At 36.1% G+C, this 14,378-nt stretch overlaps 1 long non-coding RNA gene and 2 other non-coding genes across 3 annotated transcripts; all 3 read right to left on the reverse strand.

The window, feature by feature from the left end:
• Positions 1–4,536: 4,536 nt before the first annotated feature.
• LOC130738161 (uncharacterized) lies at positions 4,537–13,260 on the reverse strand. Its single transcript, XR_009019241.1, has 2 exons — positions 9,560–13,260; positions 4,537–8,139 (listed from the first exon to the last, which is right to left on the reverse strand). It is a non-coding gene; the product is annotated as an uncharacterized LOC130738161 (long non-coding RNA).
• LOC130741668 (small nucleolar RNA snoR118) lies at positions 9,031–9,117 on the reverse strand. Its single transcript, XR_009020554.1, has one exon. It is a non-coding gene; the product is annotated as a small nucleolar RNA snoR118 (small nucleolar RNA).
• Positions 11,588–11,674, reverse strand: LOC130741669 (small nucleolar RNA snoR118). Its single transcript, XR_009020555.1, has one exon. It is a non-coding gene; the product is annotated as a small nucleolar RNA snoR118 (small nucleolar RNA).
• Positions 13,261–14,378: the final 1,118 nt, after the last annotated feature.

A 14,378-nucleotide genomic window follows, 5' to 3' on the forward strand; every position in this document is an offset into this window, starting at 1 on the left:
AACCACAGAAATCAATCAAAATCTATCGGAAACTAAGCTATCAATACTTACTAAGGTTACCCGAAGTAATCTATACTCTAAGGTACGATAATCTAGCGCGAAAGACAAGTTTTCGGAAAAGAAAATTTTCCTCCTCCTCCCCCTATAGGCTCGGCCACTTTAGGTAATTAGGAGACTCGATTTTTCTTCGATCAAACTTGGTTCCTATGCTATCATTAGCCATAACTAAGGGTATTCTGAACTCGGAAAAATTATCGGATCAAAAACTGTCGCAGGGGTATTTTGGTCATGATTTTTAACTTAGAAATTTCAAAACTGAAATTCCAAAAACCAAATTTTGCAGGGACGTTACTAACGACGTTTATGACAACTAATCCTACTAGCACTAAGCTAAGGCGATAGTTTTCAGCCTAAAGGTTGAAGCTTTACTTCAAAAACTCCAAAAATGGGTATTTTAGGCTAAAATTGATTCCGGCGGAATTCCGGCGACATAACGGAAAATCTAACCCGGCAGAAGTGATCTTGGGCACATAAGGAAGAGGTTTAGAATCAGAAATGAAAGATTCGGGATAGTTTTGCAAAAACCCATAAACTATCAACTCAGAAAAGTCTACAGAAAAGCTATGGAAAAAGCGATCAGAGGTAAAGATTAGCGACTATACCTCGAAACCTTGAAGCAGCAACTGATTAATCAACGATCAAGCAAGGATTGAACAAAATCTTCTTCTCCTTCTCTCCTCTCAAACTCGCGGCCTCCTTGGATGAAATGGGTAAGATATTTGTTTTTTTCTCATTTCTTGGCTATATATAAAGGTTAGCAAAACGCGGTAAAATGAAAGTTTCACGAATCTGATTTTTCTGGCGTCATTCTCCGTGAATTAATAGATATGTTTTGGCAAAAGAATTCCAAAACTATAAAGATGTCTCCTTGTATTTTTGGCAACTAATGCATAGTCGGTATAAAACTATTTTACCCGATAAGTTGCTTTTTGCATCGAATGTCGGAATAGAAAACTTCCTTCTGAAGAAAGATTGAAATCATCAAGAGAAATGGGTGTACCCGTGTAGAATCTTCATTTGAAGCTCTGAATAGAAAAATTCTTCATTGTCGGGTGATTCTAGGGTTTTGAAATACCAGGGTTTCGGTTTCGGCAAACTTCCGATGATTGGAATCGGACGTTCGTAGATCCTAGAGTTTCGCCTCGAAACGATTGTGGTATATGGAAAAAGAGAAGTTCTAACATTTCTCTGAAGATTTTTGGAATTAACTTCCATCGTGCCTAAAAGTGAAAACTAGCTATATACTAGGGTTTCTGACCTAGGTTTCAGCGTATAACGATCGTGCTATATCTTTTATCGATCATAATGCAATCCTTGAACTTTTCCTGAACTTTCTCCTTCATAAATATATTCCTTCCGATAAACTCTCGTTCAGGTTTTCCTTCACGATACGTCAAGCCTAATCGTAAATGGAAATCTCTTCCACTTATTCTAAGCTTAAAAACTTGGGTCTCACACTTGCCCTTTCCCACTTCAATGGATGGAAGGGTGGAGTTGCTAGTTTGTAGTGACTTCACAAGTGCATCAACATGCTCCCAATGTGAAGGATTGTGTTTGCTGGAGCCTTTAGGTTCTTTTTTTGCTATGACCCTTTGTTTTAAGTTTTTCAGGACATGGAAGTTTGGTCTGGGTAGGCAATCTCCTGAAACTTCTCTTTGATAGTTTGTCTTCTTGGAATACTACCTTCTTCGAACATTTTCGATATTACCTCCATTTCATCTACTGATCGTAGTGTAATGGAAAAGTATATGTATTCCTGAAAGAACAGTTGCATTTGTCAACCCGAACTTTCTCCTCTGCGATCAACTGGAGTACTTTCCTTGACACTAGGCCCCACAAGTTGTCGTACAACTTGTCTTTGAATTTATGCTCTTTGATGAATATACTTTACTCAAGAGATGTATTAATCTTTGTATGTGCAGGAGTGTGCACTTGTGTATGCTGCAACTAAACGCACTTCAAAGTGAGTCAACTACGCACTTTAAAGTGCGATAGCTACGCACTTTAAACTGCGACAGGGACGCACTTTAAAATGCGATTAGTTACAGAAAAGGACCCATTCAATATACGACACCAATACATTTGACGGAGAGGGCGACGACCAACGATGACGGAGAATGCGACAACGTACCCGACGACGGCAGCGAAAGCACACAAATGAAAGAGGAGGAGATGGATGATGAATTTGGAGATGGTTATAAGTATAAGTGATGTTAATGAAGGAAGAACAAATAGAAGAGAGAATATGAGGATGAGGGGTTGGGGTGGTTTTGGGAAGTTATTTCATTCAGGGTATTTTAGACTTTTCGCTCTTTCATGGGTGGTATATATATGGGGTGGTGAAAATAACAACTACCATATTAAAATACTAGATAATTAAGATTGAATGATTGAAATTGATGTCTTCCGTGGGTCAGTTAAAAACTGACGCACGGTGATACACTTGGAAATTTTTATTGTAATGACAATAATGCCCTTAACATATTTAATTTTTGGACAATAATATCCTCATCTTCTCCACCTCTTTTGTGGCACTGTTCTTCACCCACGCATAGGCATAGCTCCTTCAAAATCAAATATCTGGTCTGTCCTCACCCACATAGCTCCTCAGATAAAAATCCATAGTTGCAAGTTGCAACCTCTTCACCCTGACAAGTATAAAATTCAATTTCCTAACAAAACTTTGAAGAGAAAACCATGGTAATGGCTTCGGTGGGAGAAGCCTACAAAACCCAAAACGTAATTGGAAGGTTACCGGAGCACTATCAAGACAGAAACAGAAAGAGAGGGAGATGCAGTGTCGGAGATCAATCAAAATCCGAACCCACAAAGATCCACCGAGTTTCCTCCATAAAGGACCAACCTTTCCATGGCCGGAAGCAAGCATGGCGGTGAGCAAGTATCGATCAGACAGGGAGATGCAATGGTGTTGCAGAAATGGTGCTGTAATGGTTGGGAGGGAGTTGCAGACCAAGGATTCGATGGAAAGCTTGAAGCTTTTCTTTTAGATCTGAACAAATCTGTTAAAGCTCCCACCGCCGCCGCCGCCACCGCGCCGTTCTACAGAGGGACACATCGTAGGAGAGGGACTACCAGAGGTGGAGGCTCTTCGACATCACGACGGCAACGCGTTTGAGGGTCGTGCGGGCGCAATAGAAAAAATTGATCGGTGGATTCAGTGAAGTGAGGGTTTGGGGATAAGGATATTTCAGTAATTTTACATCTTTAATCTTAACCGTTGAATTTAAAATAATATATCTAATGGTGAATTTAACATGTATCACGGTGATTCACTTTTCAAGTGTCACACCGAAGCCAAAACCCCTAACGTATTCTCTATTTAGTCTCTCTTCCCTATCCTCTCTCATTCCTCCCTCAGTCCATTCTCTTCCTTCTCACCCACTCAAGATCTCAAATTTCTCACCAGTTGCAAATGTCAAGAATCCCATTTCAACGACAATTGGTTCTCAATGTTGGATCTCTTATGGCAAATATGCTTCCGAGGGTATACAACCCAAAATACAAGCCAGGTTGGTGCTGACTCTGGTTTTATTGTATTTTTCTATTTAATTTACATTTCATATATCTACCCTGTTATCTAATATTTTGAGTCCTCACTTTAGACAGTGAGACACTCAAACATCACACACTCCTCCACAAATTTACACATCCTATTTTTTAAAAAATATTCATCCTCTCTCTTCATTTGTTTCACTGTGCTTTACACGCGCTCTCGACTGGTTGGAATTATTCTTGTCTGCCATATTCTCATCTATCAAACCCTTGATATGGCCCTCTTGCAATATCTCCCAAATCCCAACTATTTATCATCTCGAAACCATGATTCTATCCTTGGTCCTTTATCGCAACCGTGTTTTAAATTCAAAATTTTAACTTTTGTGTTTCTCTCTTCTTAAGGATTGGATTTGAATGATGTCCGACTAAACCTAACACTAATTCATATGATTGTTTCTGTTGTTCTCTTAACGTGTCTCATTTTTCGAATGGTGCCATTTATTTGCGACATCTCCCTGTTGCAATTCTACAAATTGTTGGAATAATCCCAAATCTGAAGATTTTTCTTTTCAAACACCTTGACTAGGTTCACATTTTTTTACTTTAACTTCATTTTAAACTTATTTTTGTAACTTATCTATCTTATATTTTTGCATCTCCCTTATTTTCCCTTTTAAAATACTTCTTGAAATTTGTAATGAATAATCCAATTGTTCAATTTTAAATCTGTTTTTTAGATAACTTTCAACTTTAATTGTATGCAGAGCACATGGACTCAATCAATGTTAAAATAACTATACTCTGTTGCAGCTAAATATAAGTTCTTCACAACCATAGTAAAAAGAGGTCTGATATGAGATCTTTAGATGATGAATTCATTTTAGAGATATTAGTTATTTGTTCCTCTTTGAGTAAGCATGCCCTTTACGTTTTATGTTGAAAGTCCTTTTTGAGATGAACTGAAACAACAAACAACCATATTAGTATCTGATTAGAATATAGTTATACAAGATGCCAGTTGCTTTTGAAGTAATTTATGTGTTAAGCTTGTACCATCATCCCGATGCATGCATACAAGCATACATGATGCAATCGTGGTCAGCTAAAGAACGAAATTATAACTACACCAAACGTTTACGTGAGTGGTCGGAAGCACCAACTCATAGGTGTACATAGCTACTCACTCATTGGTGTACGTAGCTACTCATCACAGTGGCCTTGTCAATACTCACACCACCACCGCCACCACAACCCCAACCCTCCACCACTCATTGTTGTCATCTGCATCTCCTCCATCGTCCACCACACCGTGTCTTCCACCTTTGCTATAACCACAACCCCCACTTGGGAAAGGTCTACAAAGACTTCCATGAGGGTAAATACTACTCCATCTAAAGCTACAAAGTACAAACTAGCCGCAATTATCAAATGCAAGGCCACTACCATCATTGTGGCAAAGATCATATAGAGACTTGATCAAATACACAAGGCCAGATCATAAGTGGCGTCGAGAGAAAGCTCTTTGAAGCTTTCCCCAGTAATAGCCTAAGCCTTTATCTCCTGAGAAGCTGTAGCTGTAGCTTCAAACATCTCTGGTAGCATGTCATATTTTAATCATATGATTTGCAAAAAGTTGAAGAAAAATAGCAAAACCTGTGTCCATATTTTAATGTATGCACCCTGATTTATGTGCGATTCCTTAGGTTCCAACTGCATATGGAAACGTAACATAGGAGCATATCAATAGATAGGAACATATCAATAGATCTATCCCAAAGGAATTTCATTTGAAAAACATCACCAATCCTTATGAGGGCGCATCAACGTTGAAAGGCAAGGACCAAGAATGCCAGAGAAAAATTGAAGAACATCTAGAAGATCATGGGTTAAACTACCTAAACACAACTTAAGAATTTGAAGAGCTCAATTTAAACAAACAACAAGCAAATTCAGATAATGGTGGTTAAGATTTTAGGTTCTTGCCTATCAATGTTGATGTGCCCCCTAGATCCTCAACACCTCCCTTGACCCGAATACATGTTCAACTTCAGCACCAGCCCTAACCTCAGTCACATTCAAAGGAAGGATTACAGTAGCAAGGTAAAAAAGCACTTATAAATAAGACCCAAGGTGATTGCTGAAGTAACTTCCCTAGCCATCTCTTTTATTGGTTCGAACTCATGGAGTCAGCCTGTCATTTCAACTCATTAACTTCATCAATAAATAGCAGGAGTATAACAAGGCAAAAAGTGATATATAAAAAAACTATAATAGAACAAACATTGTTTAGCGCCATGTCCAGCAGCAATTTTACTAGTTTCAGATGTAGCAGTTAGCACACCAAAGGCAATAAGAACAAAGGCAATATAAATTCAAACTAATATTAAATCATAGTAACACAATAACAGGTAAAAAAAGAGAAAAAGATTAGTAAATCCCAAAACTCAAACCGTAGGATGTATATTTTGCCATAAATATCCCCAACAAAAGCTAAGGCTAAAGAAAACTAAAATTTAGGATGCCAAGTATTAGCAACACTTATTTTGCTATGAACAAAGATATAGCAAACAGTAGTTGAAATTGGAGTGTAAAACCCATATTAATTCATTACCAACAGTTGTTGAATATGCGGTGAAAAATCTTCCATTGATTCAAAAAATGCAAAGCCCTCAGATCTCATAGCTAAGTTACAAATCATTTGCAGCTTTGGACACTGGTCTCATTAACAGCCTTCTTGCACCATCCAAATATATATATATATACACAAACACACACATACGCTTTGCTTGGTTTAGGGGAGAAAGAGAGGAGAGAAAAGATAGAAGCAATGGTGGTGCAGTCTAGCTATTAATAAAACTCAGTACCTACTCAATCTATTTGTCCATCATTGGGCACCTACATCCTTTTTTCGATATTTTCACAATCCGTAATATTATCAGAATGTTGTCCTATCATAGGGCCATATGTGCAAAGGGGCTTCTTTTAGTTAAAGATCAAAACTGCAGTAAATAAACCACATCATGCTACCACAGAAATGTACACCATGCCCATTAAAAATTCCAAATTCGTTCAGCTTAGGTATTCATGCATCCAATGAAAGAAAACTCTCAATGTTAAATACTGCCTAAGAAGCCACATCGACTCCAACACAGCTAGCATCCAAAAGGTAGAATATATGTGTAATGTGTGTGTGTGTGTGTGTGTATAAACTAAGATAATTCTTTTATAGAGGAAACACGTAACAACTTCAAATGCCCTATGCAATTGAACATAAAAACAAACTATGAGCCACGTTTTACAAAACCTACCAAAAAGGCTTTCAGTGGTTGCTAATTTATCTGGTGGTTGACCTTTGGCATGTATCTAAACAACAAGCTCCCAAGCATCAGAAATCACACCTGATTAGCATAGACACTTCATCGCTTCATCGGCCTTTTTAATTACACTGTTCTGTAATAAGGAACGCATAACCTTGGACATTGGGAGGATAAAGTTATTCAGCCCTTATAAACAGGAAAATGCAAGATTAATAAGGAGAAACAGTATAAGTAAGAGGATATCAGGTAGAAAATTGAGAGAAAAAGAAAGACAGCACACTAGATTACCAAGGTGCTGGAATAACAGTCAAATAATTAGAAGTCAAAACCATCAAGAATTAAACCATTGATTATATGTTACTGACCCTCGTAAGTTTGGGTTAATTTAAAATATGAGGAGCACTCAGATCTAATAGCTCAATACAAAATTATTCACAGCTCTGGCCACTAGTTTGATTCACATCCTTCTTGCACCCCCAAAATAAGAAGCTGATCCAAACAAACATGCACGGAGTCACACACAAACACACGAAGATAGAGAGTGAGAGAGAGCGAGTGAAGGTGCATATCAGGTTATGAACCAAACAGTGTAGCTGTTCAATTGTCTAATTTGTACATCATTGGGCAGGATTGCTCAAGTTATTGAAGCGAAGCAGCAAAATTATTTTCCAACTAAATTATAAAAACGAGGGTCAGTAAATATAGAGACCCAAGACAAAGCCAAACAAATGAATGAATCTGACATGTAACAACAAAACTAAATGAACAACATATTTGACCATTCTCATGAGATCTAGTTATAGATGAACTGAAATTCGTATTTAACATCTATATTTGCAATGCAAGAGATTGCATAGTTATCCACACAGAAGCTTTAATCAATTCATATTAAGTGCACATAACTACCTAGTTATCCGTAAGTGATAGACATGCTACATGACTACACTGAAGCCACAAAGGTTTTTCAAAAAGAGGATGAAAAATCTACAAGACTACTTAAGATAGATGTAAATGATAAGGTTGATGCAAAACGAAAATGCAAATAAAAACACAGAAGGACGAAGAAAAATGCAAACAGAGCAGTGTGAAGAAAAATAAAGGAAACGATGCCAGGGTTTGAAGAGAGTGAAAGGGATAAGAGTCCGACGAGAGCATATATTTGGAGAACGAATGAATTTACCAATTGGTCCTTCTCTGTTCACTTGAGCATATATGGCATGGGTGCAAGACCTACCCACTATTGCACCTGATACATCATCCCAGGACAAACACCAAAAGATAAGTAACAAAATTTTCATAAAAAGAGGGAAACAACATCAAGGGCTTTTTGTTTTAAATTGATAATAATATACATTAAATACTAATCTTTTAAAATAATGAAAATAACATAAGGGGCATGCATTTGAGCCCTTTAATACAAAACCACATGGCTTATGTTGTGAAGTAATTGCATGCTCTTCGGTTAACAACTCTAGGGTCATGATAAAGCAAACTAATCACATCCACAAGTTGACACGCATGATAATGTAACAAATACAGATATTATTAGAGGCAAGAAAATTGAGTTAGTGCACATTTAATTATTTACAAACATGAGGTGAAACAATTTATATTGCCACAAAAATGTAAAGCCCTCAGATCTCATAGCTTATTACAAATCATGTGCAGCTTTAGACACTGGTTTCACTCACAGCCTTCTTGCACCATCTAAATTAATATAGTATGTATATATATATATATAATGGATGGAGAGGTGTGTATATATCATTACTCATATGTAACCAAGAGAGAGAGAGAGAGAGAGAGAGAGAGAGAGAGAGAGAGAGAAGCAATGGTGCAGTCTAGCTATGAATAAAACTCAGAAGCTACTCAGTAATCTATTTGTTCATCATTGGGCACCAACAGATTTGATGGTTATTTTCACAATGTAAGATTATCAAGAATGTTGCAGTAGTTATAGGCCAATATTCTATATCTATTTTTTACCAAAAAAAAGATTCTAAATCTAATGAAAAATCGAAGCTTAAGGAAGAAAACACACCATGGCAGCAAAAAATTGTGCATCAAACCCATAAAAAATACTTAATTAATTTAGCATATATTCATGTTATGTGTCCAGTGAAATAAAACTTTGTCAATGTCAGATACAGCTTTCTAGGCAGCACATTTCCATCAATAGTGTAGTTAAAACTGCTCAGAGCCCAGTGCAAGTATCATCATTCAATAACATTACCAACTAAACAGAAATTTCAAGAATTTCAATGACGCAAGTTAAAAGACAAAAAAAAAAACAGGGGAACAATGATGAAAGCTGGAAGGCTATATCAGGTTATGGCAGTCAAATTGGATCTCTCCAATGACAAGACAAATATAATAAATGTGAAAAAACTCAACAGGGAAAAAAGTTATTGACAAAATCAAACTTAATTAGTAACTCAAGCAATGTCAGTCCCATAATCTCTAATCATAAACTTCATTAGTAACTCACAAGAATTTTTTTTGGTTACACCATTCTAATTTTTTTGGATACAGCTTAGTAAATCACAAGAGTACAAGCCAAACTATAATTTTAAAAAATGTATAATAGAAACCAACTTAATTAGCACCACCTACAGCAGCAATTTTACAATTTCAGAAGTTCTTTAAAAATGAAGTCCTGGACTTACCAATTTCGGAAGAACAGATGGAATGATCCAGGTGAAAATGTGATGATCCAGTGAATCTCTTCAATCAAGGAAACACATTAGAGAAGGGGAATTATATCTTCTCTCTCAAATGTGATTTCCTTGATTAAAAAAATGCAAAGGATCAATTGCTGTAGATGTAACCATGCATCAACTTGTATATATGGGATAGGAATTAGGGTAAAGTCTGGGGGAGGATTCTTATAGGACAGTATGGTCGAACGTGAATTTGATGGAGGACATTATTTTCAGAAAGAACCAGGATGAAAAAACAAAGGAGGTTGGGTAAGGGATCAAAAACTCCATTGGCTAATCAAAACAGTCACAAAAATCACAAGCACAAATGGAGACAAGAACAAACAGAATCTTGGCTTAAACCAACCTTTTAGCAAATGGATCATCTTAAACTAGATCATGTAAACAGAAAGAAAGAATCCAAAGCCCTCAGATCTCATAGCTTGTACAAAATCATCTACAGCTTTTGCCACAAGTTTCATTCACAACCTTCTTGCACCGATGCAAGTACTTATATCCAAACATGCACAAGCACACGCAGATACACACACACACACACAAGAGAGAGAGAGAGAGAGAGAGAGAGAGAGAGAGAGGAGAGTGCATATCAGGTCATGAACAAAACGTGTAGCTGCTCAATTGTCTATTTTGTACATCACTGGGCAGGATTTGGGGCAATAAGCTCCAATTATCCCTATTAAAGTGTAGTTAAAAACGAGGGGTAAATGAATAAACCCTAAACATAAACAATTGAATCCAATGAAATGAGTTGAATCTCATACACACAAATATCAGTACACATAATGGAATATAAGAGATAATATAGTTATCTAATAGCACATATGGGATTGTATTTGACATTAAAATAAATAAAAATCACTATCTTAGTGGAAGACAATCAATATTAGCATTTCACAAAGGAACTCAAATAATAATAGAATTGACTAGAACACACAGAAGACTGAAAAAACTACTCAAGGTATATATAACTACAACCTTGGAGCACATGCTTTTCGGAAGGAAGAAAATGCAAAATTCACCAAAAACTAATTATGATATATGTTATACAAAATGAAAATGATTAAAGAAACACATGACTTAAACAGCAATCAGAAAACAAGAACAAATAAGAAAATGCAAACAGAGTAGTAAGAATGAAAGATAAGAAGTTTACAGGACAAATGAGAATAAGAACTGAGAGCGGCGCTAGGGTTATAACTTGTGTTACGAGATAACAGATGTGGGAGCAAGGAGCTTATTTTTCCTAAAATACTAGTTTTCGTTTGAAAAATGAGCCCTTCATCATGATGGAACTATCAGCACATTTTGTAATTACAGCAAAAATAAGCAGTAACCACAGCTATATCAAAGGATGAAACAGATTAAGCAAAGAAAAAGGGAAAATTAGAAAACTAATTTTGCAATGAATTTAAATATTATTAGAGGCAACAAATTGGAGTAAATCACACATTGAATTATTTACATACAGCTGTTGAAATATGAGGTGAAACAAATTATATTGCCACAAAAAATGCAAAGCCCTCAGATCTCATAGCTTGTTACAAATCATGTGCAGCTTTAGACACTGGTTTCACTCACAGCCTTCTTGCACCATCTAAATATATATATATATACGTACATAGTGTGCAATGAATCATTGCTCATATTTCCCAATGTACCAAAGAGAGAGAGAGAGAGAGAGAGAGATAGAAGCAATGGTGCAGCTTAGCTATGAATAAAACCAAGTAGCTACTCAATAATATATTTGTCCATCATTGGGCAGCAACAAATTTGAATGTTATTTTCACTATAGTCAAATTATCAAGAATGCTGCACTGGTTATAGGACAAGATCCTTCTTCTATTGAAAGATCGGAGCTAAGGAAGCAAACATCAAGGTAGCAAAAAAATTGTGTTTCAAGTCCATCTAAAAAAGTACTTAATTAACTTTGGCTTATACTCATGTTCATGAGACCTGTGAAAGAAAACAAAGTCAATGTCAGAAAAAGATTTCTATGCAGCACATTTCCATCAATAGTACAGTTAAAACTGCTCAGAGCCCAGTACAAGTATCATCATTCACTAACACTAAAAAAAATCAGCTTTAACAATAAATAGAAAAATTTCAAATACAGGAAGTTAAAAGACAACTAAAAACAGGCACAGTAAAAATGTATAATAATAACCAGTCTAATTTAGAACCAGATACATCTGCAATTTTACAATTTCAGAAGTAGAAGCTTTGTTAATCAAGGTCCTTGACTGACCAAATTCAGAAATTCAGACACTCTGTACTAGAAAAGGAATTGAAACAAGCTTCAAGAAGCACATAAACAAGGGCAATGTTTTACATGGCATAAAATTCATAAATCACAAACAAAAAATTAAAGACAAACAGGTAGAACGACCAAAGTAAGAATGTGATGATCCAGTAAATCTCTTTAATCAAGGAAACACATTAGAGAAGCGAAATTTCATGTTCTCTCTCAATTGTGATTTCCTTAATTAAAAGGATGCAAAGGATCAATTGCTGCAGTCGTCACCATACTTCAACATGTATGTATAGGATAAGATTAGGGTTTAGGCTCACGGCGCATTCTTATGGGACCATTCAGGCCAAACATGATGGCTAGTGAATGACGAAACGAAAGAGGAAGGGTAAGAGACAAGAAACTGAAACAATGGCAAATCAAAATGGAGTCACAAAAATCATAAGCACAAATCGAAGCAAAACAAAAAAAAAATCTTTTTAAGCATAAACCCACTTTTTATTAGCATATCAATCAACATATCATTAACTAGATCATGTAAAGTGAAAGAAGAACGAATCCAAAGCCCTCAGATCTCATAGCTTATAAAAATCATCTTCAGCTTTTGCCACGGGTTTCATTCACAACCATCTTGCACCAAACATAAACACTGAAACACACACACACACAAGATTAAAAAAGAGAGTAAGAGAGAGAAAGAGAAAGAGAGAGAGAGAGAGAGAGGAGAGTGCATATCAGGTCATGAACAAAAACCGTGGAGCTGCTCAATAGTCCATCTTGTACATCATTGGGCAGGATTCGGGGCAAAAAGCTCCATCCCTATTGTAAATGCATAAACCCTTAACCTAAACAACTGATTCCAATGAAGTCTACTTATACATGAGTTGAATCTCATACAGAAAAATATTGATGTGCATGTTGGCATATAAGAGATAACATAGTTATCTAAATTAAAGCTTAATTTAACTCAGAATAATTGCACATATGGTATTGCATTAGACAGTAAAATAAAAATACAACTATCTTAGTGCATGATGATCATTACTTGAATTTCACAAAAGAACTCAAATAAAATAGCATTAACTAGATCACAAATAGGGAAAAAAGACAATTACGACATGATGGACAAGGTTTATAACTCAATCCAGAAGCACACGCTTTGCGGAAGGAAAAAAGATGCAAAATCCACCAAAATCTGGTTTATTTGTTATGAAAAAAGAAAATGATTGATGACACAAATGACTGACACAGGAATTGGAGAACAATGACGAATAAAAACATGCAAACAGAGCAGAAAAAGGAAAGGCAAGAAGAAGAACGTCACAGGAGAAACGAGAATAAGAACTGAGAACGGCGCTAGGGTTGATTGAAGAAAATGGGGTATATAAAGAGAGCAGAGGTATTTATTTACCAATCGGTCCCTCTTCTCTCCTCACATGGGCTTTTTGTGCTGTGGGCCGGATCTGCGTATATAATTATTGAGTTCTACAAATTGAAGAAATGTTGAGACAAAAAATTGAACCATAGCAGGTCACTTTTTTTTGGGAGAACCTAATATGCATCATTTTTAGGTGGTGTAATTTTACACCACCTATTTTGACTGGGTATAGTAAGTCAACACATTATTTTTTTAAGAAAAAATATCATTAAAAATTTGTCATATATTAAATTTCTTTAAAAAAAGATATGTTGACCTGTTATAGCAAGTTAAAAAAAGTGGTCTAAAATTAGACCATTTTAAAAGTGGTCCACATTAGGGGTCACCCACTTTTTTAGTCACAAAACCAAGGGTATGTTTAATTGAAGTTTTTCAAAATTATATTTAAAATGTTTTTTTTTAAATGAAAATATTATTAATAAAGAACCAAACATGATACAAAAGTTACCAATACAAAGTACCAAATCTAGCTTCCGCTTAAGCGCCACAACTACACTACACAAAATTGGCAAAAATTCTAAAAGAGTGTTTCATTAAAACCTTGCTAAGAAAAGTGGGAAAAAACCTAACAAGAAAAAAGAGTACAACACTCTTAGGAAAGCCAATTTTGCACTCCTAAAACAATGCCACATCCAAAAAACATTTCCAATCCAAATTACATGAGTATAATCCCACTTTACTTCACAAGATCCACTACAACACAATCACATAACAATCCACAAACTCAAAACGAATCGCCAGCAGCAGCTAACGTCATTATAAAATTCCAATAACCTTTCACAGCACAAAATCCTCAGCATACAGCACCAACTTAAAATAGTCAACAACAACAACAGCTTACAAAAGGCTTTAAGAAACTATTTTTCAAGAAATAACTGTTTGAATTAGGTGCTCTGGTCTTTTATACTCGTTCGTAGGTTAGGGGTGGTCTAGGAGGGTGAAATGAGTGCATAGGTTTAGAGCGAGTACTGAGCGTTGGATCTTCTTGTGCTACAAGTAGTCTACAATGACCCAACGGCCAGGGGTACCTCGCTAGTGGAGACTAGGCCTCGAGCTTTATGCCTACCCATACTACTAAG

This window comes from Lotus japonicus, chromosome 2 (assembly GCF_012489685.1).
Source record: "Lotus japonicus ecotype B-129 chromosome 2, LjGifu_v1.2".
NCBI classification, from domain to species: Eukaryota; Viridiplantae; Streptophyta; class Magnoliopsida; order Fabales; family Fabaceae; genus Lotus; species Lotus japonicus.